Source organism: Phodopus roborovskii, unplaced genomic scaffold (genome assembly GCF_943737965.1).
Source record: "Phodopus roborovskii unplaced genomic scaffold, PHOROB, whole genome shotgun sequence".
In the NCBI taxonomy this organism is placed as follows: Eukaryota; Metazoa; Chordata; class Mammalia; order Rodentia; family Cricetidae; genus Phodopus; species Phodopus roborovskii.
The window spans coordinates 15,592,421-15,614,542 of NW_026126482.1; the positions used below are offsets into that span (position 1 = coordinate 15,592,421).

Consider the following 22,122-nt stretch of genomic DNA (forward strand, 5'->3'; position numbering starts at 1 on the left):
TCCCTTCCCCCAGCCTCCCTAGCTTCTAGTCAACACCATTTTGCTCTTTCTTACCTTCAGATTAATATTTTTAGCTTCCACATAGATCTGAGAACATGGGGTTTTGTCTTGGGGTATCTAGCTTATTTCCTTTGATATGATTTCTTCCTATCCCATCCATTGGCACAGATGGTGGGGTTTTATTCCTTTAATGGCTGAATAATATCGAGTACATGCCTTCTCTTCATTTTCTTTATTCATGCACCTATAAATATATGCCCTTGTTGACTTCATATCTTGCCTCATTTTCCTTTTGTAGAGTTTAATTTTTGCCTTTATCAAGGTGAGATGTACACAGACTCAAAGGGTATCATGTGATGCTGTGTAATGTTTAGATCTGGCTAAAATTATCCACATTTTTAAGTACTTATTTCTTCATGGCAAAACATTGGCTATTCTTCTTCTACCTTTTTACAAAACATAGTTTGTAATTCTTACAAAAACACAATAGCTCCCTGCTCATAGCTTTTTTATTTTGAGAGATAATCATTTTCAATTACTGTAGCCATTTCTTCTGACAATTACCTTTTCATCTCCAAGTAACATGATTTCATCTCTATGCCTTGTCTGGTGTTCTTCCATTTTAAGGCATTATCCATTGAGTTCCGTCAGTGCACGATGCACACAGGCATGTTAAAGTTATTTAACTATTTATCTATTTGAGGCAGGGTATCATGATAGAACATGGGCTTGCCTGACACTCACAGCAAACTTCAAGATGGCTTCAAATTCCCAATCTTCTGTCCCTGCTTCCCTAGTCCTGGGATTACAGTGTGCATCAGCCCTCTGAGCCTACATAGTTCCTCAAGTTCATCTTTTAAGTGAGCTGTTGTAATTCACGGAGAATCACATCTGAGTGTTTGGTTGGTTATTTGTTGGCATGCCTGATTTCCTAAAGCTGTTGTTAACAGTGAAGGGACACCAGCCTACTTGGGCATGTGGCTCTGTCAGGCCTTGCCCTTCTCTCTCATTCCCTCTACCTTGCTGAAAACCATTAAATTACATTCCTGAAGCTAGCATCCTGATTTGGCCAATCCCTCCTCCTGAGGCTGACTACCAAGGTCCAGCTATCGAAGTATTGAAGTCCAGCAGCCAGAAGTCCTCTTTGACTCACCTAATTAACATGCCCAATCAAAATTAAACATCTCATCCCAAAACAAAAGTAAAAATCCCTTTTACTTTTATAATCTACCATTTGCCTATAGACCACATGTGTCCCCTCTCTATCCAGATGCTGTCCTTTGTCCCTCTAGGACAAATATCCCTTGTTGGCTTCCCCTTCGCCCTCATCCTCTATCTCCTGTCTTTGTCTCGTATTTTCTGCTCCCCGTCCCTCTGGGGTAATAAATCTCCTTTGTGCTGAGGCCTTGGACTTGGGGAGTCTTGAGCTGACTTTGAGCTTCCTTACAAAAACGGCTTCTTCTTTTTTTCCCCTTCCTCACTCTATCTCTTTGTCTTTTGAGACGAGAGTCTTGTGGTGTACCCCAGGCGAGCCTCAAACTTGCAATTCTCCTCCTCAGTTTCCTGAGAACTGAAATTATAGGTGTATACTCCCACGCTTTGGTTTGTACGCACTGAAAAATGACCCCTCTTTTCACTCATCTGAGTCTCCACTCAACAGAGCCAGCACAGTTAGGGTCTCTGTGCGTCTTACAGGGTGGATCCTCCTTTTGTCTGAACCGTTGTTCTGTAGGCATGCTTTTCACCTGTGACCTGGCCTCTGGTGTCACCTTCTTCTATGGAGTTCCTTCCTTTCTTCCTATGCTACATGGTGCCTTTGTGTCTGAATTTATAAATTAAATTAAAAAAAAAAAACTTGGATCTCAAATATTTCCTGTAGCCAGTGTGTGCTAGCCCTTAGACTGCACTGCAACAATAAAGAGACCTAGAATAAAGAAATATTTCCTGTAGCCAGTGTGTGCAGAGACCCAGAATGAACAAACGTTTTCTAGGAGAAAAGATGATCAGCGCTGCTGTTTTCACTAACTCGTTTGCAAAGCCCATCCTCACAGTACTGGTACGTTGTCCCTGACATGGTTGCATGTCCACAGTGCAGTCTGCATACAACACAAAAAGGGAATGAATGTCTGTGCTACCTCCCTGGCAGATTCCTGTGAAAGGAGAGTTCCAACACACTTTTGAGAGTGTCACAAAGGTCCCACGTTTGTGCTCACATAAATGTGAGCAGGGAGAGCACAGAGACACCTTGCAAACTGGTCCTCTGGCTCTTGTTAAGTGGGGGCTGTAATGATTAAATTAACCTTCACTGTGAATGTGATGGTTGGAATCTCCGAGGAGACACATCTCTAAACATGTCCGTGAGGGACTTTCCAGAGAGGCTTAACTGAGCAGTGAGACTCATCCTGGTGTGGGTGGCCCTGTGTGATGGGCTGAGTCCTGAACTGAATAAAAAAGAGCAGGTACCCTGAGAACCAGAGGTCCTCTCCCCACTTCCTGACCCACTCAGGTGTGAGCAAGCTGCCTCACACTCCTGCGCTAGCCACCCCCATCCATGGTGAACTGTACTCTCTCACACTGTGAGTCAAATAAACCCTTCCTCCAGTAAGTCATTTCATAGCAACCATGAGGAGAGCATCTTAAAAAGGAGCTCTGAGGAAAGTGCTTAACTTTGCTTTGCTATGTCACTATCTATCCACGGGCATCCTAGAAGACATACAGCCCAGGACACAGACAATGATAAGCAGGCTGGCTAAGATTACAAAGACAGTCCGTGTCACAGTGGCAAGAGTTACAGTATTTGGACTGTTAAGAGGTCATTGAGAAAGTCTGGCCAGTGAAAAAGATTTTTAAAATGTTTCATTTTTCCTGTTCCTTTACTTATTCTCCCGATATTTCTCCCATCCAAATTCTAACAAGGCTTGGTCCTATTTAGTTTGGAGAGCAGACGTCTTCAGGGTGGCATAGCTATAGATTACTTCAACATTTAAAAAAAAATTCTAGGCTTATATATTTTATTTTCTACATATAAGCCTTCTTCTTCTTGCATGTATGTTTGTGCATGTATGTGTATGCAGTGCCCACAGAGGTCAGATGAGGGTGTCAGGTCTCCAGGAAGTGAAGTCACAGATGGTTGTGAGCCATCGTGTGGGTGTCAGGAGTGAATCCTGGTCCTCTGGAAGAGCAGCAATTGCTCTGAAATGCCGAGCCATCTCTCCAGCTCCTTCTTCCACAATTTCTAACCAAGGTTTTCTCTGTTGATGTGTGCTGATTGCCATAAAATGAAAGGCATGGTGTGTAATTAGATTATTTTTTTGTTCGTTTGCATGTTGGTTTGTTTTTGTCTTTGTTTGTTTTTCTAGACAGCGTTTCTCTGTCTAGCCTTCTGTCATGGAACACACTCTATAGACCAGGCTGGCCTCTACCTGCCTCAGCCTCTCCAGTGCTAGGATTAAAGGCATGTGCCACCACTACCCATCATTGTAATTAGATTCTTAATCACATTTTTTTTTTTTTTTTTGCCTAAATGTTTTTACAGTGATTCTTTGACATTAAAATAGTCCTTCACAGGGGCTGGGGAGATGGCTCCATAGGTAAAACACTTGTCTTGCAAACATAAGGAGCTGAATTAGGTCCCCAGAACCTACATTGAAAGGAAGGAAGGAAGGAAGGAAGGAAGGAAGGAAGGAAGGAAGGAAGGAAAAACAGGTGTAGTGGCATACACTTGTTATCCTATCTCTAGAGAGCTGGAGCCATGCTGATACCTGGAAACTCGTAGGCTAGACAGTCCTATGTCAGAGGTTCCAAACAAATGACAGAATCTGTCTCAATAATGTAGTGGATGACATCTGAGGAATGACACTAGAGGTTGTCCCCTGGCCTCCAAATGCACCTGCACACATGTGTATTTGCATACAGGAACACACACACACACACACACCGTGCACAGAGAATTCAAGCAATCTTCTTCGTAGAACGCTTTTGGAAAAGAGCCATCGATCTTCCCTGTTGAGCCTTCTCCCACTCTAGTCAGTGCGAAGAACAGTGCTCCCAGCTACTCTGAACACCGGCACCCCACGGCCACATAAGCTGGTGTAAGAATAACAGCCTATTTATCCAGATCGTATTCTTAGCAGCTCTAAGACATCTTGTCCAATGAAAGTACTCCCTGTGCTGCCCTTTCCATTAGCACGCGTCCATTCTGCCTCCCCAAGGGCCAGGCAGCATGCTCTGCCTGAGCTGTGACTGGGCTCACTTCCCCTCCATCCTCCCACGGAGGACAGCATGGTGCCATACACCTAGGAAGGTCTATAAATACTTTTGATTGACTAATGAATTGGCTTCCACTCGATGCCTTTCCCTTGCTACCTACTCGCTGGCGCAGTCCCAGATCAGGCTGGAAGCCAGATTTTCACAGGAGACATTTCCATTTAAAAGTGGGTGCTAGATTAATCCCTCTTGTTTGGGGCCACAGTGGCTTCCAAGATCAAAGGTGTGTGCTTGCTCTCGCCAAAGGCAAGCCCTTGTTGCCTCCATGGCTCCACGGCTCTTTTTTTTTTTCTTTAGAATTTCAAATATATATATAATTTGTTCAAAGAGGTTTGCAATTCTTCACAGCAAGTTCATAAAATGAATGAAGAAGAAAGTTACTTTGATAATGTTTTCCATAGAAGAGAGTAAGAGCTTTAGGGTTTCCTGATAGCCAGCTCAATGGTCCCATTCCTAGATAAAAGATGGAGAAGCAACTGAGGTGAGAGATTCTCTGGTGATTGTGTGTGTGTGTGTGTGTGTGTGTGTGTGTGTGTGTGTGTTTGACCAGGTGTGCATATACATGCATGTGAATGTAGGGGCTAGGATCAACCTCAGGCATCATTCTTCAGGAGATATAGACTTTACGTGTGTGTGTGTGTGTGTGTGTGTGTGTGTGTGTGTGTGTGTGTGTGTGTGGTTATGTGTGCCCATGCAGTTAAAGAAGACTGAGAAAGTAGCCAGGGGTCTGTCCTATCATTGTCCATCTCATTCCCTTGTGACAAGGTCTCTCACTGAACCTGGAGCTAGGCTGGTAGCCAACTAGCTGAAATGGTCTTGTGTTACCCCCACCCATTTCTACCTCCACAGTGCTGAGGTTGTAGGCGTGCATGGTCGGTCATGCCCATCTTTTAACATGAGTGCTAAGGACTTGAAGCCCTTTGGCCCACTGAGCCATCCCCTTAGCCTCCATATTACATTTCTGAGACAGGGTCTTTAACTTGGCCTAGAGCTCGTGGGTTAGGCTGGGCTGGCTGGCTAGCAAGCCCAGGATATATACCTGTCTCCCCTTCCCAGCACTGGGGTAGGTTACACACACACACACACACACACCAGCCCAGCTTTACTTCATGGGTTCTGAGGACTGAACTCAGGTCTCACACTTGAAGAGCAAGCACTTTACAGGCCGAGTCACCTCCTAGCACCAAGGTGGTCCCTTGAAGTGTACTCAGATCCATGGGATTCTGTGCTCAGGAGCCTAAGAGTCAGCCAGAAATAGACTTGAAGTGGGAGGATGCTGAAGACTTTTAAACCTTTCTTCTGATGATGTTCAGATGACTGACTTATAAAATGGTTCTCTGCAAAAGTCAAGTCACGGTGGACTAACTTCTCTACAAGTACACCAGAATTTAAGAGCATCTCTTCAACTATTAAACCATTGTCTCAGTTTAATTTTCTTAGACATGAGTGCAGCAGCGACTTTCTTTCCTACCAGTCACTGAGGGAAGTCATCTTGTGATTCATTGCTAATTGATTCACCCACCATCATTGCATTTACTCACTCACATCTGATGGGCCAACTAATACACTGGTTTGGTTTGTCCCCAGTCTCCACTCTCCGCTAGGCACAATGGTCATATCTAGAAACTCATCTGAAATATCTTCCTAAGTGAACAGTATTGGGGCGGAGGGGAGTGGGGAAGAAGTCAGGTAGGGTCACCATGAGATGATGTTCATGTTACCAAGGAGCCCATCTTTGAATTTTTCACTTCTCCTGGAACTTGCTTTTCACCAAACAGCAAACATCAGTCACCATTTAGTTTGGGTCCTAAATGTCATATATAAAAAATTTATGTTGAAGGCTTGGTTCCCCAGTCCATGGTGCTATGGGAGGTACAAACTTTAAGAGGGGGTGGGGTGAGTGGAAGGAAATTGAAGGGATGTTGGACCACGCCCCTTCTATCTCTTTTCCTTTTGGCATCTATGGCCTCATTGCTGCCACAGTGCACCATTCTACCACAGCTCTGAAACAGGAAGGCCAAAGGACCATGGACTTCCTTCTTCCAACCCAATGGTTTGGAATCTTCCAGGGCCCCACATCCCCCTTAATGTAATGGCGGCATGGTTTCTCCACCAATCCTGATCAGAGTGCATGAAGACAAAACACAAACAGTGATTCGCTCACCAGCTTACGTTTCCTCCTTGGGACAGGTTCAATCCTCAAAACCAACTCCCATTGGCTCATTCTTTGAACTGGGACCTCTGACTATAAGCTAGGTCTTGTCATGAGAAATAGCGGAAAACAAATTATGAGTATCAGAGCATCCTTGAGACACAACCCCATAAGTGGTAATCCACATATTGTGGGAATCTGGTGGATGACTAGCTTGAGGCTGGGTTTCCCCATTTGAAATGAATGAACTCCAATCTTCATCACCACTCACTGACTTGAGAACACTGCATGGGAATGCATTTTGAGTTGTCTTCTGTCCTGGCTGTTATTTTTTTGCATCTCACCACTTTGACCAGAGGGTAACCCAGACTTGGGAAACTATATTGCAGCAAGATGAACAGCTAAAACTTCTCAGAGAAATTCAATATTCCTGGCAGAAGGAAGGAGAGCGTGGTGGACAACCACAGAGAGTAGAGAGATGAAAGAAACACCCCAACTCAGGGGATGTTTTGATCTCACCCTTGAGTTGCGCATGTGTGGGACAAACCCAAAGTCCTTGAGAACTAAACTAAGACTAACCCCTAAATAGTGCACACAGATAACACAGGGGCTTTGAAAATAGAGGAAATGCCAGGACCACTGACCGTGGCATGCAACATAGAACTGAACTGATTAGCTGGCAAAACCCATAAGCCAAATGACAACAGCATAAAAAATTTCCCAAGGGACCCAGGGTCTCACAAAGCAAAACCAAAATGTCTAAGATTCATACAAAAACCAGATTGGTATGCAAAAGGGACCAGAGAAACACACTCAACTCTGAGGAAAGTCAACCTGCAAATGTTGACACAGATGTTGGACTTTCTGGAGCTGTTTGTAGCAGCTGCTTGAACTGTGCTGCAGATGAAGCTTCAGATCCCGGAAACAACTGGAAGCCAGGAGTTCTTAGCAGAGTCATAGAAACCATAAGGAAATTCTAGAAATGAAAGAAAATTACGACAACAAAAGACAAAAGTGCACTGGGTAGGCTTGTCAGAAGAATGGGGGTGGCTGAGGAAAGTGCCTTGAGCTTGATGACACAGATTTAATCTGAAGAATAGAAAGGGGGGAAAACACTGAAGAAAAAGGCATGAAGTCTGAGGGGCCTGCAGGGCCACACTAAGGGTCTAATATTAGCATCCCTGGAGCCCCATGAGAGCAGAGAGACTGAGGAAGAGATCCAGTTTTTATGAAACAATAACATCCTGGCATGGTGGCTCACACTTGTAATTACAGAACATGGAGAGCAGTCATAATTTTGAGGCTACCTTGGGTTACATTGTGAGTTCCAAGCCAGCCTGGACTGCGGAGTCTCAGAAAGGAAAGAAAAACATGAAAGGAAGGAAAGGAAAAGAAAAAGAGAAAGAGAGAGATGCAATAACTAAATATTTCACAAATTTAGAATGGAAGACATACAATTATGGATTCAAACAATGACTAATTTGTGTGCAGACACACACACACACACACACACACACACACAGATGAGGCCTATAGAGGAGAAAAAATAAAGACAAGTAAATGAATAAACAATTGCCAAGATAGAAAAGGAAGGAGGGAAGGAAGAGTGACATGCTTTGATGATCCCTCTTGGAGAGCTGTAATAAATACCAAGACTGTTAGTTCCTAAATATCCCTGCTAAATCAGTGGCGCAAGGAGTTAGTCAGTACATGCGTTCAGTGACAGTGAAAGGCATTCTTACAGTTACATGCCTGGTGAAAGCATCACTAAGGAACGACACATAAACAGGGGCCTTCTCAGCAGTCATCAACTTTCACTTGAGACTTGGCAAACTTTCGTTTTCTTTTTGAATTTATGCTTTAGTTCTGTTTGTCCTACAGGACACTGTCTTAATTTTACCTATGCTCTGTTTTAATATCTCCTACTGATTACCCTATCATACTTTCTTGTATGGGATGTAAAGGGAAGGAGAGATGGCTCAGTGGTTCAGGACATGTTCTTCCAGAGGACCCAGCTTCGATTCCCAGCACCCACATAGTGGCTCACAAACATTGGTAATGCCAATCTCAGAGGATCTGCTTCTCTCTTTTGGCCTCTTTGGTGGTGTGGAGACACATGCTGGCAAATATCCATGGGGGAGAAAAAAGCTATGAAGCTTAAATTTAAAGAAAAAACTCTTCTGCCATTATTGCTATTACGATTCCTATAATCCAACGTCTGAAAAAAAAAAAAAACCCACAAGACACTACAAATTTTGACAAGTAATTACTAAATATAAGTCAAAAGTATTCTATTGGAATCCACCTCTTTTGATGAGTTTTAGTAAGTTATTTCGTGAGTGTGGATAAGTACACCCATTATTAAAGTGAGGAAGTAGCAATTTCATTTTGTTTTGTTTTTACATCAGTGTACTACTTAAATAAAGAGATGGGAATGGATGAAAAATGCTGTTACAGAAATGTCACTCAAAACCTCCCCAGGAGACATGACAAGCACGATATGGTGGTAAATTATCAAAAATGTTAGAATCATCAGTGTCAGGGGAAGTAGAGACTCATATCTATCGAGAATTGTAACTATTCATCTACCTGGGTTATTTTAGACACTCATCATTTTTCCGGCTACTTTATATCTTTGTGGATACAGATGTTAACTTGTAAAATAAATGATAGTAGGGCATATAGTTATTAATTACAGACTTGCAAAAAAATCAAAATCAAAAAAAAACAAAAAACAAATACATCTGCAGCATTTTTTTCCCCCATGGAAATTCCAGTGACCTTCCCTTCCTGGGAAATTTAACATCACTAAATAAATTCATTCTTGTATTATAAATCGTGTCTTTTAAACTGCATAGCAGACATTTCTGGTTATTTTATTGGTTATTTTATGAGCTTAGAAGTGTTCATTATTATCTGGATGATAGTGGTGGTTCTATTCTCAATAAGTTTGGTTGGATTGTAGATTGGCATCAGTGTTAAAGATATGTATGTATGTATGTATGTATGTATGTATGTATGTATGTATGTATTAGGTTGTGAAACACAGATGACAACCTGCAGGAATTGGTTTTCCCTCACCATGTGGATTCCAAGTATGGAACTCAGGTCATCAGACTTGGTGGCAAACACCTTTATCCACTGGTGAGCCACCCTGCCTTCACTGTTTTTGAAGGAAGATTGAGAACACGCATGATTCATAAGAGGATCCCCACTTAGAAATGAGAATCACTCAATGTCCTCATTCATAAAATTAAACAAGCATTCTCAAACACAGCCCTCTTCTTCCAGCCTGCTAGAACTTTACACCATTGAACAGAACAATTTACTCAAGTGAGGCAGAAACAGGTGGGTATTAAGAGGAGCAAGAGGGAAGCTTTTTGTAAGTAAAGAGGAGAGGGCCATAACAGGCCCACCATCAGGAAGATGCATCAGGAAACAGTTCACACAGACAAGAAGAAGTCAGATGTTTACTCTCTTCAACACTGTGCTCGGGCGCTTCTGGAAGGCTTCTGCATGTCCACGTACACAGGCTGAAGACTGCTAACATAAGAAGCATACAGACCAGTTTCCCTTGATGGCTTTGTATAAGTACTTCTGTTCTTATAAAGTCCAAATTGAAATGGAAATTCTCACTGGAGCCTTTTGGAGGTGCTTAGGTGACAGGGTTGGGAGCATGCTCATGATCCAAGGGAGTGAGGGCACGCTCATGATGGGTAGACACTTTATGAGACTTTTGTTTAAGTCTTAGGGGATGAAGTCTTGAGGGACCACTGTAGAGTAGGTGGGTGTGAAGCCAGGCTACTTCACATGCTTAGCCGTCTCTAGTCTACTTCTATCTTACTTACTAATCCAGCATCTGGCCCTTGCCAGGTACAAATACCTGGTCCCAAATTGCCCCGCAACAAGATCTGTGAGCCCAAATAGCCTGTTTTCTTCTTCACTTACTCAACCTTAGGTATTTTGTGATAGTACAAATGCTCTAAGTGACACAAAATACACTAAGAAACACCCCCAGTTCTATACTGTCAGAGGCTCCCCTGCTTTAGCAAGCCTCTTTTAAACATTTTCCATTTCTATAGACGTTTAACTAGATAACTGCTCATTTTCCTTTAGAAAGACATTGGAGGAATCAGAGGCCTATTCCAGGCCAATCTGAAGGAAGACAGAATATACGAAGGGAAGGGCTGTCCACCGCAAGGACTCAGAGTAGCACTCAGGACCCTATCACCTCCCAAAGGCTCCCTCCAAACACCAGCAACTTTATGGTAAGTAACAGAACACACGGATTTGTAAAGGACAAATACAAGGATTCCCAAACTGAGATTCCACAATGGTCAGGTTCAGGTACAAAGATGATGAATCAAACTGAGCTGTGTGCCCACCAACCAGAAAGCCTATTTAACTCGGTTCTGAAAAGTAGGATTGGCCTGTGCAATGGTGACTACTGAGTGTCAATCTGGCAGGGCATGGAGTGACCACAGAGACAGATCTCTGCAAATGTCTGTGAGGGAGTTTGCAGATTGGGTTAACTGTAGAAGACAGACTCACCCTAAGTGTGGCTGGCACTTAGTGAGGGCTGGGGGCTCAGACTGAATAAAGAAAGCCCGATGAGCTAACATGAATCCCTCCCTGCTTCCCACTTGTACATGCCACGTGACCATATTGTTTGCCCAACATGCCATCCCCACCACAAAATTGTATCCTCAAACTGTGAGCCAAAGAAACCTTTTCTTAAGTTGTATTACTTGGGTATTTTGTTACAACAACGAGACAGGGAAATCACACAGCCAGTTATCGGTGTGGCCCAGTTTGACTGATTCTTGATGCTAGAGAGTTAAAAAAGAATTTATCTCATAAATACCAGAGAGTCTACTGTGAATAGAAACCAAACAGAAAACAAGATAGGAAATCCCAAGTATAGATCCTTTGAAATGTGCACTCACAGCTTAGACAATAGCTTCCGTTTAGTGGTACTCATTCTTGGCCCGGTGACAGCTGTTATCTATCACACAGCTGCCACTCAAAACAACAAATACATTTCCAAGGAGTCCCAGAATTTCTCTGGATTTCTCCATGTTATGATACAAAGTACCAGGGGTTATTCTCCACAAATTAACAGAGGTTTTGATAACAGCGCAGACTTTAAATCTGAGCAGTTGGAGGCCAACAGGAACCCCAGTGTCTCCCTGACGTGACTCATCCAGCCACCAGGCATGTGTGAAATCTTAAAGGCTAAGGCCTTGATCTCCTCCTCTGCTTGTTTGAGAGGTCAGCAAGAAGCCAGGACCGTTAGATGGATGTCTAGTTACTAGCTAGGGTAGATAACACGTGTTCATAAAAACCGGGGACTGTCCTTTGGGGTTTCCACAACTCCTATGCAGGGTTTAATATTGAAAAGGGAGGAGAAGCCTGTCAAATAATTACATAGTGAAAGAAGCCATGGTTTTTTTCCCAAGTGAGAAAATGATTTATAAAGACAAATAGAAAGCAAGACTCCCTTAGACGTAAAACTCACACGACAAAGAGCCGGTCCTATGGAATCACACTTAGTTGATGGATTTTGTATGCCAAGCCATCTCCTCCACCACCGCTTGTGAACTTTAGTGTTTCCATGCTTCAGAAAATAGTTATCACATTAGAATTTAAATAGATAGAAAGTCAGGATTTCAACTCTTGAATCGTGTCATGTTATCTTGGGATGGAGGAAGGAATATGCTAGGCTTATGTCCTCAGAGGATATGTCACTAAAATTCCTAGCACAGGAATGGGAAGATAGAATAATTGATAAAGTGCTTACCTTGCAAGCATGAGACCTGAGCCCAAGTATACCCAGAATCTATTTCAAAAAGCCTAAACATGGGACCAGGCATTTGTAATCTCAGAGTTGGTGAGGTAGGTGGGAACAGATGGGTCCCCGAGGCCAGCCTAGCCTATTGGGTAAGTTCCAGGCCAGTGAGAGACTCTGTCTCAAACACAAGATGGACAGCACGTAAGGAACAATATCTAAGGTTGCTCTTTGTTTTCCATATTTGCACACACATGTGAATATGTACCCTTTGCACATATGTGCACATCACAGAGAGTGGGGGAGGGAGGGAGAACACAGTCATTCTTAAGACACATGGAAAAGATATCCAAGGCAGCATTCTTCTTAGGGGATACCATGGGAAAGAGCTTATGTGCCCATCAGCTAGAGAAGGACCATAGGGATCAGGGAATATCTGTCAAAGATCATAACATGACTTCCGGGTGACAATACAAGCTCTTCTTAAAAATGTAATGGCGAGTCTTAAGAAAGTGAGATTTAGCAGGATATGGTGGCCCACACCTGCAAACCCAGTACCTGGGAGACAGAGGCAGGAGGATCTCAAATTCAAGGACACTCTCAATTCTATAGGGAGTGCAAGGCTGCCCTAGGCTACCTGAGATGCTACCTCAAAAGCAAGCAAACAAATAAGAAAAAACCAAAAAACAAAAGACAACCAAATGAACAAACAAAAAGTGATAGAGAATAAAGGTAATATTGAATAAACCTTTAAAATAAATGGAAAAAATAAGATCTAAACTATGGTTGTTTGAGATACATGCTATAAAATTGCTTCACAATTAAATCAGGGTGAGTAACACAAAATTCAAGGTTGGCGGGAACTAGGGAGCAGCACAGGACAGGGAAGGCAAAGGTCTGAACAAGCCAGGTGGCAGTCTAGTTCGCTCACCAAAGCCCTCTCTAGTAGCCTGCTTGAGATACAACATACACAACATTCAACATGCACACACTTAAAATTGTCCAGTTCAATTATTTTTATAAAACTCACAGACTTGTGCAGCTGTCAACTGATTTTATAGCCTTTCCATCAGCTTAGAAAGGGCTCAGGGGCCATGGAGAACAGAGGGAAATACATTGGGTTTGGGGCCTCTGGATACGACAGGACCACTGTACTCATAAACTGCCAGCAGCCATGGATGATCAGCATGGTGGGGGCTGGGAAGTCATGGGAGCTATTGACAGTGGATGGCTTCTAGGTGAGGGTTAGTAGTCTTTAAGGATATGGGCCCTGGTTGGTTGACAACGAGCCAGTAGATAGACCTACACCATGAGTATATGGACAGCACAAATTGGAATCAGTGGACTATATTCAAAAAAAAAAAAAAAGATACAAAGTTAGGAAAGGGTAGAGAGTAGGGGGTGGATATGGGAGGAGTTAAGATCAGGAGTGGGAGATGAATGTGGTAAAAATACTTTGCATGCTTGTACAAAATTCTAAAAAAAATATTTAAAAATAAATAATCAGGGTGTTAATAGCACACACCTTTAATACCAGCATTTGGGAAGCAGAGGTAGGTGAATCTCTGTGATTTCAAGGCCAGCCTAGTCTACAGAGTGAGTTCTAGGACAGCCAAGGCTGAAAAACTAATAAAATAAAATTATAAAGACAAAGAAAGAAACCTCATACTCTTTTCTCCTCCCCCATCCTAACCAATAACTGATTTGTTTATAAGGATTTCTTAGAAACATTTTCCTAGGAGTTGATTCACACAATATGTGGTCTTTTGTGATTGGCTTCTTTCTCTTAGCGAGATGCTATCAAGGTTCACACATGTAGCATGTTACGTACAGCACTGCACCCATTTCTGTGTGCACATATATGTGCTAATGTGTGTGGAAGCCAGAGGTCAATGTCAGATGTCTTCCTCAGTCACTCTCCACCTTTTATTTGAGACAGGGTCTCTCACTGAATCTGCTTCCCCAGCCCTGGGATTACAGGCTCAAGCCACTGCAGCCAGCTTTTATATAGGTGCTGGAGCTCAAACTCAGCTCAGCTTGACTGAGCACCACGCCATTTCCCCAGCCCTGCCTTCCTTTTAATAATAACCCACTGAATGGATCCTTCATATTTTCCTGTCCATTCACCAGTAGATGGGTGTGTGTGTGTGTTCCCACATCTTAGATGTTACCATTGGTGCATCTATGAACCTGTATATAGTTTTTGTTGTTCCTTTTCGAAATTTATTTTTGTGTGCAGCACTGGGATTGGACCTCAAGGCCTTGCTCACAGAACACAAATGCTCTTCCACTGAGCTATCCTGATAACCCTGTGCATGTTTCTTTTTCATGGCTATGTCCGCATTTCTTTTGAAAATAGACTTATTATAGTGGAAGGGCTAGGTCATACAGTAACTGTATTTAACTCAAATGACCATGGGTTTTCAAATTAAACACAGCATTTTATATTCCCATCAGCAGTGTTTGAAGGCTGCAATTCCTCCATACTCTCACCAACACTTGGGATTATCTGTTTTTTTTAATTATAGTCACATGAGTGAGTATGACATAAAATCTCATTGTGGTTTTGATGGATGATGATGTTGGGCATCTTTTTATGGCTTTCATAGTCATTTACCATCTTCTTTGGCATATTTTGACATTACACCATGTTTTTATTAGTAAATTAGAAAGGCTGTTTATATATTGTGGATATGGATCCCTTATCAGATATACAATCTTATAGATATATATTTACACTTCGAGAGTTATCTTTTCATGACTCTCTTCTCAAGTCCTACTTTTAAACTTGGCCATATATTCATGACTGCTCCTTTAAATATGATGGTCATAATTTACATAGGCTGGGCATATTCTGATATATAATATGTAGTTAATGAATTAAGAATAAACTAACCCTCATAATAAAGATATGTGAGGAGATATGCAAAGCAAAATAAAACATCATCATGTCTAAAAGAAGTTAATGTTCTTGTGAGTATTTAATTTCTGGGTGTAATTTAAGCAGTTGGAGAATCTAGCCATCAGAGGCTCAAGGTATGAAGGAGCTGTCTACTATCAGGAGGAAAAAAATTCTGCTTCTCGTGTGTGTGTGTGTGTGTGTGTGTGTGTGTTAGTGAGGAAAACCATTACTGGTGAAAATCAACTAAACTTCAAACTTCAATATCTGTTAATACAATGAAACTTGGTAGCACCATCCTTGTCCATATTCTCCTTGGTCACTTTTTTATTTCTTTAAATTTATTTTATGCCTATGACAGTGGTTTTTCCACATGTATGGCTGTGTACCTGTGTGCCTGAGGAAGCCAGAAGAGGGTTATGGCCTGCCATTTGGGTGCTGGAAGAGTGGCTAGTGCTTTTAACTACTGAGCCATCTCCCTGACCCCACCCCATCTCTCCTTGGTCACTTTTGACTTACGACAGCCACGATGAGTAGTTACTCAACAGACTGTATGGGCTGCAAAGCCTCTGATTTCTCCGCTCTTCAGCAGGAAGTATAGCAAACTCCACACCATGCCCCATCAACGAGCCAAACAATGCCTTGTCTCAATGACAAATGGAGAGAACCTACTCCCTGCTTGCAAGACCGGTTGGTAATTGTCATGATTTCGCACAGTCAGCTTCTTTTTCTCTTTATCTTTGTGTCAACACTTAATCCTAATTTCATCAGGGATTTTTCAGATTTGAGAATTCATAAAGAAATAAGTCTTGAAAACAATGTGCAATCTTGTCAAGAAAGCACGTTCTGGCTTCAAGATATTGATTTAATTATCCCCACCTGCATTTGGTGAGCTCAGTCTAGAACCGTGTGCACTCTAACGTGGTCTCAGTGCACAACCATTCAGAGCTAAGGAACTCTCAGAACACTGGCCTGTGCTCTAATTAAACCCCCGCAGCCAGAAATCAGTCCAAAGAGGGACACATCACTGCAACCTCACACAAGCGGTCCCAGCTACGCCAGCAAGACTTCTGAGGCAAATTCCTGAAGCTGAAAGGTACCTAGCCAGGTGTGGAGATGCACACTGGTAATCCAGCCCTCAGAAAACCGGAGCAAGAGGACTGAGTTTGAGGTCAGCCTGGGCTAATGGTGAGTTCCTGGCCAGCCTGGGTACAGAGTGAGACTCTGCCTCACAGAAAGTAAACAAGCTAGAGGTATTTGTGCCTCTAGACACTGGAGGCTGAAGTAGGAGTGGGAGTTTCATAGTGAGGCTCTTGCCTACGAACAAACTAACCAGGAAGTAAACCCCAGTGCTCTGCAAGCAATTCTGAGAAACCAAGATTTATCCTGATTTTCTGGGCTTCTGAATTCTCCTGACTACATAGGCAAAGACCTTCTCTTGGCTGCTCAGTGTTCACTTCCACCTGGCCTTTTTGGATCTAATTCTAAATAACAACTCCAGAACATCCTAAAAAACAGACTCACTTAATGCATGGATTCCGATATCGCTAAGGCTCAACCTCTTGTGATGCTGATGAGAATATTCTCACGTGCGTGGTAGACCGTCAGCCTAAAGGTGATGACAAGATTGTTGATGTCACAAAGAAGCCCCTATGGGGCAGTCAGAGAGAGAGAGGCTGCAGAGTACCATTTCCAGAGCCGTCCCTTCAAAGCCTCAGTTGCCTTTGCATTTTTTAGAAGTGACTCATGGCCTCAAGTCAGGTTCTGCAGAGAAGCCAGGTTCTTTCCTTCCAGCACCTTCGGATAGAGGTGGCACTGGCAAGATCCATTTCAATGAAACCTACCCAGGGACCCTTGGGAGGCTCAAAGTAGAGTACTGGAGACCCCTAGAACTTAAGACCTCCCCAAGGTACAGTGGCCATTGGCTGACAGGCTATGGGTGGCCCTCCAGCCAGGAATTCGCGGTCCCAGCGTCAGGCGAGCAGCTGGAGCACTGGGCTGTACTGACCCAGATGAGGACCGGCCTGGCACTGGATTGCAGGCATCTCGGGTCTTCCCATCTCGAGTCCTCACATCTGGGTGGCCTCAAGTCCCTGAGCCCATGTAGCCTTTCTTTCCTGCGTCCTGGCCATCTCCCACCCGACCCGGGGCGCTTAACTTAAGAGCGCCCGCCCGGAGCCCAAGCAAGCCCTCCCCACCTCACCCCTGCCCCACTCCATTTTCCCTGGTCCCCCGCGCTCCAGTCTGACCTGCTGCGGAACCCAGGTCCCGGTTTCGGTGATGCAAAGCCGGCTTCGGTCACTGGAGCCCTCCTCCCCGCAGGCCCTGCGCTGCCTCCGCCTCCCCCCTGCACGGGAGCCTGAGCCGGTCACGCTGCTCGCGGGGAGAGTCGCCCGCGGCTTCCGGCAGCTCCAAATACAGACGCGTGCGGGAGGGGCTGGGAGCGCCCAGCTGAGGGCGGGGTGGCAACGAAGGGAGCGGAGAGGAGGCGCAGATGGGCTGTGGGAGAAGAGAGATGGGAGGGCAGAGAGGCTAGCCAGTGCAAGCAGGAAATGCCTTTGCCTCCAGACCCGCGAAGAGGTCTGGAAAGGTCTAGTGGCTCCTTGCTGGGAGATGCTCAGTGACCCACGCAAAGAGAGGGATGAGGTAAACTCGAGTGTCCTCCAGCTCGAAGAAAAGGATAAAGGGATTCAGATGCATCTATCTGGTTAGATAGATTGTAGATCCAGGGCAATTGATACTCCCTTACAATGTCGCTCAGAAGTAACTTGCATACAGCAACTTTAAGAAGTCATCTGATTATTTAGAAACAAACACAACCCCGGTCAACCTACTTCTATAACTGTTTATTTGTAGGCACCGCCTTTTCTTCTATGTGTGTGTTCCATGCTCACAAAACTTGGAGTTTTTCTCTCCGGTTAGCATATTAGCTAGAAAGGATTGATTTTCGATTTTCATTGAAGGTTATTTCAGCCTGGAATACTGGACACGAAGCTCTTTATTGATGAATACGGGGGGGGGGGGAGATGCAGACAAAAGAGAGAAGGGGAAAGGGGAGAAATGTAATCGCTTACCATCTTTGTTTAATTTTTGAGACAGCGTCTCAGTGCTTAGCCCTCTGGCCTGGGACTTACGATGTAAACCAGACTCCTCGAGCTCACAGGCATCCTTCTGCCTCTGCTTCTTGAGTGCTGTGATTAAAGGTATACCTGGCTCCTACAGATATTCTTAAAGCAAACTCGAAACAGTGTGCCAAAGCGGAATCTGGCAAAGTCAGCGTTCTCTAGCAATGTTCACGTCACATTCAATTCAGTTCCGTGTGTCATCAAAAGCCCACAACTGTGAAGCCATCTCTGGCACACTTTATTCTTGGCCAACAATGATGCTCTGAGGAAAAGCACTTCACTCTCTCATCCGGAGTAAAGGGAAACAGTGATGTGAACATTGATCTGGGGATGTGAACCACGGCCTGAAGCCGTGTGCCTCATATAGGGTAGCAGTCAGTAAATCTGTGTTGAGTGACAAAATGGATGAGTGAGTGAGTGAATAAATAGATGCGTGGCTTATATACGTATTTAGAGCATCTGTGTTTCATGAATGCAGAAAGCACAACCAATTCTCACATGGGTACTTATTTATTATTTATTTCTAAGCATGTACTCGAATAAATACACATATACTTGGCTTTTGAGACAAGGTTCTTGTTATATATAAAACTCTCCTTCGCTAAATTCATGCCAGTTCTCCTGCTCCCACATCCTAAAGGCTGAGATTACAGGTATGCATCATACCTGTGAATACATTTTTCAAAGCACCAACTTCTGAAATTACCAACAGAAGGCTTCATTTCACTTAACCCAGCCATCCTTCAGTTCTGGGGAGTTGACCCAGGGCCTGCCACAGACAAGTTCTGCAGATGTGTAAGACTGCTGTGTAAAATGGCACAGCATTTGCATACTGCTGCAACCTTCCTGCACTCTGGCCATGTCCAGGTGACTTAACAGTACCCAATACAGCATCAGTGGTGTGTAAATATGTAAATAGTCATTATAATAACTTGTTGAGGGGCAGCAAACACAAGAGCGATTGAAGCACGTTCAGCTCCTCCCCCAGCAGTTCAAACCCACATCTAGTTGACTCCACAGAGGGCAGATTTTATGTTAGAATATGATGCACCATGGAGTGTCAGATGGAGAAAGGCACAGATGCTGCCACTGAATTTATAATAGAACAGAAAGGTGGGAGAATGTGTATGTACGCACAGAATGAGGAAGATGATGAGGAATGTCCTGGAAGCATAGATGAGGGGAGGCTGACTTGGGTCCAGAGGTCCAGGAGTGTTTTCTAGTACAAGGGAAAGCTGGGCTTGTAGGTGGAAGCAAGAACTGAAGAGAGAATGGTCCAGAGCTTAGGAGGTTGGGACAGGAAGATGGCAACAAGTCTGAAGAAGCCTGGGCTACGTACTGAATTAGAGGCCACCCCAATATTCTGTCTCAGTACATGAGAGGGGCTGGGGAGAGAAATGGAGAGGAGGAAGGGGGAGGGTAGACCAGACCATAAAGGATGCAGGATTAGACGGCTGTGGAAAAAGTGCAGGCTCAGCTGATGGGTAGAGGCCTTCGATTTTACCCTGAGATGTTAAACCCTTCATGATAGCTACTGGGAGACTACTACTGCTTTTTAAAAAGCAGAGTTGAGATAGCGATGGTCAATCTGTGGTGCTTCACAGGACCAGAAAGAAATAGCAGATGGGGCAGTCTTCGCCATGGTTCCCGCTTAGCCCCGCCTACAGGAAGACCCATGTGAGGTGTGTCTCCACTTAGTCCCTCCTACCGGTATGCAGTACATCACAAATGGACAGACTTCCCATGAGCCTTTCCTCTTCAAAACTCTAAAATGATGGTCTACATTTCCCAGTCATCCCTGAAGAGGCTAAGGAACCAGAGACGGCATTTTCTGGGATCAAGGCTTTGCCCACAGAAGTATCACTGAGCCTTCTTCGCTGATAATGTTCTCAGATAGAATCAGTTCTAATGGGGCAGAATTGCAAGGAAGAAGAGAGGGCTGAGCGAGGGCTTCCTAAATCTTGTTGACACATCTTGAGACTGCAACCCAAACCTGCCTTTGTCCAGAGCGGATGGCATCTTTACAAGGAAGCTGATGCGAATTCTGATGGCTTCAACCTCTTCTATCTCCACATTTCTCCTCTGTTCTTATTTCTTTTCTGTTTCATCCCTATCTCACAGGGAAAAGGAAGAGCCCAAAACATGGAACGGAATCTCTCTTTTTCTTTATAAAGGGCAAAAGTTTTGAATGAACCCTGATCTGTTCTAGCACCTTGAAAATCAGCCTGGTGGAGCAGGGGAGATGTCTCATTTGGTAAAGTGCTTGTCCTGCAAGCTTGAGGACTGAGCATGATCTTTAGATGCCACCTACAATGCTGGTGTGGTGGTGCACACTTGTAATCCCAGGCTGGAGAGGCATGGGTGTGGTGGTGCACACTCGCTATCCCAGGCTGGAGAGACAGAGACGGGACGGGAAGCTCCACAGGGTTTGCTTGCCAGTCAGAGTAGCCTATTTGTAGAACTTAAGACCAGTGAGACCCGTCTCAAAATAAAGAGGGTCAAAACCCATGGGTGTCCTCTGACCTCCTCAGCAACTACACACACACACACACACACACACACACACACACACACACACTGTGGTTTCCAGAATCTCCTGAGACTTTGTCTTAGTCTGTTTGTTGCTGTAACTGAGCTCCCAAGATTGGGCAACTTGACTGCATCTCCCACTAGATAGTTTATGAATAATAGACATTTATTTCTCCTGGTCCTAGAGGTGGGGAAGTGGGAAGCCCAGGAGACTGGTCTGCTGACAGCTCACTGCTTCCAAGCTGGTGCTCTTGCTCACATGGCAGAAGGCAGAGGGCAAAGGGACACATGGTGTGCCCACTCAGGGTCGAGGATCAAAAGGGATGAGTACTCCCACCGTCTCATTTAAAAGATGTTATTACATGTATTTATTTTGTGAATGCATATTTGCGATCATGTGCACCTGCAGGAGTTGGTGTTCTTTATCCACTGCATGTGTCCCAGAGATGGAGCTCAGTGTGACAGACTTGGCAGCAAGCAAACTCTGGCCCCAGCCCAGAGGGCCAGGGAACGCCACACTCCCCCACTTTATCATCTCTTATATTGTAATACTCTGGCATCTGGTAGTAGATCCATGTATGTTTTCCAGAAGGTGAGTGCATTCAACACTGGCAGGTTCCAAAGCAACTGTATGTCTGACTGATGTGTAAGATGCTAACCCTGCTGAACTTGCTTGGTGGAAAATTCTCCCCTTGTAACAGTGTATTAAATGAAAACCAGTGAGTCTTTTTAAATAGTGTCAGCTATGCAGCAGTGATGATGACCCATGCAGACAGAGGGCCCCTGTGTTTCAGAATGTTCCCCCAAATGAGTCTATTCTAGGTGACCTGATCACTCTGTGATCCTGTTCTACCCTCAGGGATGCTACAATCAATGACAGGATCACTGGTCCTTGGTGTTTGGTCGCAATCTCTTTTGCTCTACTGGTAGGGTCTCTCCCAGGCAAACAGAAAACACAATGAACACAGTTCTTCCCCAAGGCTTTTCCTGGTTCCCAAGGAAGCCAAGGAGATGACGATGTTGCTCCACTAACATTCCTTTTCTGGAGTCAAAAGACAGAAAGAGTATGTTGCCAGTGTACTGTAGGACTTCATGTTTTATTTTAACAAATTCCCAGTGGAAAATTACCAGTAGGCATTTATACCAGCAGACGGCCCGAGAACATTTGTTCTACAAATAGTTGAGGTTATATCGTGCTGCTCTCATCCCGGGTACCCAGAATGCAGCACTGTACGGATGAGAGTACCAATGCCATTGGCCTTCTGTCTGCACAGCTTCCACATCCAAGGATCCAACCAACTCAGGTTTACAGTCTCTGAAATAAAAAGTGTGCAGGGAACATGCACAGTTTTTATTCTTGTCA

General features: G+C 44.1%; 1 protein-coding gene across 2 annotated transcripts in view; it reads right to left on the bottom strand.

Moving 5' to 3' along the window:
• Window positions 1-17,471, bottom strand: part of Cap2 (cyclase associated actin cytoskeleton regulatory protein 2) — a 144,965-nt gene extending 127,494 nt beyond the window's left edge. For both annotated transcript variants that reach the window (XM_051194345.1, XM_051194344.1), the window contains exon 1: window positions 17,355-17,471. The gene's annotated coding sequence lies outside the window, so the exon portion shown is untranslated. The remainder of the gene's footprint in view (window positions 1-17,354) is intronic.
• Between the last annotated feature and the right edge of the window lie 4,651 nt (window positions 17,472-22,122).